Genomic DNA, 3,277 nt, shown 5'->3' on the forward strand with positions numbered 1-3,277 from the left:
CAGAGAGGGACCTGGGCGTCCTGGTGGACGACAGGTTGGCCATGAGCCAGCAGTGTGCCCTCGTGGACCAAAAAGGCCGATGGCGTTCTGGGGTGCATTAAGAAGAGCGTGGCCAGCAGGTCGAGGGAGGTGATCCTCCCCCTCTGCTCTGCCCCTGGTAAGGCCTCATCTGGAGTACTGTGTCCAGTTCTGGGCTCCCCAGTACAAAAAGACAGGGATCTCTTGGAAAGAGTCCAGCGGAGGGCCACAAAGATGGCGAAGGGCCTGGAGCATCTCCCCTATGAAGAAAGGCTGAGTGAACTGGATCTGTTTAGCCTTGAGAAAAGACGACTGAGAGGGGACCTGATCCAGGTTTATAAATATCTGAGGTGTGGCGGCCATAGCGGTGAGGCCAGTCTCTTTTCAGTGGTACGTGGAGACAGGACGAGGGGAAACGGACATCAGCTGCAGCACAGGAAGTTTCGCACGAATGTGCGTAAGAACTTCTTCACGGTGAGGTGACGGAGCACTGGAACAGGCTGCCCAGGGAGGTTGTGGAGTCTCCTTCTCTGGAGATATTCAAGTCTCGCCTGGACGCCTACCTGTGCGACCTGGTGTAGGGAACCTGCTTTGGCAGGGGGTTGGTCTCGATGATCTCTAGAGGTCCCTTCCAACCCCTACAATTCTGTGATTCTGTGATTCTGTGTGAAAGCTGGGCTCAAGTGTTCATTTGCTGAAGGATTCCTCCCTTCACAGAGCCATTACTTGTGCGGTTGGAACAAGAAAACCTTAAGCCCAGAGCCCCATAGAGCATCAGCTCAGCGCTGGCCCCACAACACTCCCCAGACCTCAGCTTCCACGCAGGGCATCCAGAAGGTCAGCAGCTGCATTGCTGGGGCTGGAGCCCTTGGGCAGAGCGGTGCTGCAGCCACAGCCCCCAAAGTTCCACCAGGAACACAGCCCAGAGCTCTGGCAGCCCCGTGGATCTGTCTGCTCTCATCTGCCTGCTTCTCTTCTCCCCATCACAGCTCCCTGACGCTTTCCACGTTCCTCGGGCACAGCAGCAAACGCTCCTGTCCTTTCCCAAGAGTTTGGCTCACACGTTCTGCTCTCCTGCACGTGGTCCAGTGCCTCTGGATGGAGCAGCTTGGGAATGCTCCCTGAGCTCCATCCACCACCTTGCTGGACACACAGCCCACGATTATTGGGATGTCACTGCCTATTAACCTCTTCAGGGGTTTCTAAGATGCCTTTATCATTATACTTGCTCAGAAAGTGCACAGAGCTGAGACTCACTGCTCTTTGCTCCGGATTACATCTGCGTACAATCACACCGCACACAGGGATGCAGCTGCCACACAAGGTTCATCAGTTCCAGTTCAGCCCCACTGTTAATCAGCTCTGCTGCTGCCTGCAGCTCGGTGATGAGTTTGGGACCCAGGGGTCCCGGTGGGCACCAAATGGGACACGAGGCAGAGATGGGCCCTTGGGCAACTGGTGCTGATGATGATCTTGTTTACAACAGAGCATCACCAGCAGGACAAGAGAGGGGATGCTGCCCCTCTGCTCAGTGCTGGGACCAGTGCAGGAGGGAGCTGGGCGCCCAAAGGAAGGCCAGCATAGCGACCAAGGGCCTGGAGCAGCTTTGAGGCTGAGGGGCTGTTTGGATGGGACAGGGAGGCTCGGGGGGATCCCACCCACGGTGATACGTCCCACAGGGGGACGGAGTCAGGCTGTGCTCAGCAGCACCAGGACAAGCACAAGAGGCAACAGATTGGAGCTCAAGAGCTGCTCCTGAGGAAGCACTGCTGTGCTGGGGGCGGCTGGAGCTGGCACAGGGAGCAGGTAGGGGCTGGGGGCTGCTCTTGGGGGGTCTCTGACCCAAGCTGGGAGCCGTGGGATGGACGGAGTGCAGCAGCCTCAGCCTCAACCACTCTGCCATCCCGTGTCCCACCTGCAGCACATCCAGACCCAGGCAGCAGCAGGAGGAGGAGGAGTGGCACCACCCTGATGTGCCACAGGCCAGAGCCTGGCACTGAGCTCAGCACCAAAGATCCCACACCCCTGTGGCACTGAGTCCTCCCATGAAGTGACACACTCAGTATCCAGCCTGTGCTGCACACATGGCCTTCTGAGCCACGGTACTGCAGCCAGAGAAACATTCAAGCTCTGAAGACATCCAGCCAAAGCAAACAAGCCGCTCTCCAGCACCTGCAGGCACAGCACTTTCCAGGCAGAAGCCAATTCTCCCTGCTCTCACCCTAAGGCACTCAACCTTTTCCAAACATGACAGTAGAGCAGCAGGGACCTCTGCTCTCCTGAAGCTCCCAAACACTTTCAATGCAATGAAAAATTTGGATTCGGACCCAGAATCGTCGAGTTGCTCTGAAAAACTGATCTGCAGAGGTGTTTAATGTGACACAGCAGTGGTCCACAACCCGCTTCGGGAGCTATGCAAAGGCTTTAAAGGGAGGCAAAGCAGCTGCAGGAGGCAGCTCACTGCAGGGCTCACAGCTCTGCCAGAGTGCTCTGGGGAGCAGCGCTTGGGAGGACAGAGGTGCAGAGGACCGCAGAGGAAAGGATGTGAGCAGACTGAGCTTCTCTTAGATCTGCACTGGAAGAGGGACTCCCGAAAGGTGCATTTCTTTTTCCAATGCAGAAATGAGAGGCAGACTTACTCCTGGCCAAGCCTGGTGGGTTTGAGGCATTTCCCCTGGGGAAACCCTTTTGGATGCTGCCCCAGGAGGAAAGCCAGGCAAGGCACTGCTCCATCCCCAACCTCCCCGCTCTGAACTCATGAGAAAACCCCCAACACAGGGCTCTGTGCAGCAGGAGGGGCGCAAACTGACATCAGTGTGCACAGAGCCACTGCCATGCACAGAGCCACCAAACTGTAGAGACTAGAAGAGACCTCCAGAGCCCCAGCCCAGTAAAAACCCCCCCAGAAGCATTTCCCTCCAGCAGCTGTACCAGGAAGGATCCAAACGAGTTCACATCTCTGCAGAGAAGACAACTCCCTCATCACCCCGGGCTCTGTGCTGCGGCTCTGCCATCCTCACAGCACAGTTCTCCCTCACGTTCAGATGGAGCTCTCTGGGCTCCAGTCTGTGCCCAGCACTCCTTGTTTGATTGCTCAGCCCCCTCCTCCCACCGCCACCCTGCAGATACCCATCAGCGTTGCTCTATGATCTTTAAGGACCCTTTTCCTATCCAACCCACTCCACGTCGCCATATTACAGCTCCTCCTCTCTTTGTGCAATCATTACTGGAAGAACAACAGAAACATACCCAGAACCTC

Source organism: Meleagris gallopavo, chromosome 15 (assembly GCF_000146605.3).
Source record: "Meleagris gallopavo isolate NT-WF06-2002-E0010 breed Aviagen turkey brand Nicholas breeding stock chromosome 15, Turkey_5.1, whole genome shotgun sequence".
Classification (NCBI taxonomy): Eukaryota; Metazoa; Chordata; class Aves; order Galliformes; family Phasianidae; genus Meleagris; species Meleagris gallopavo.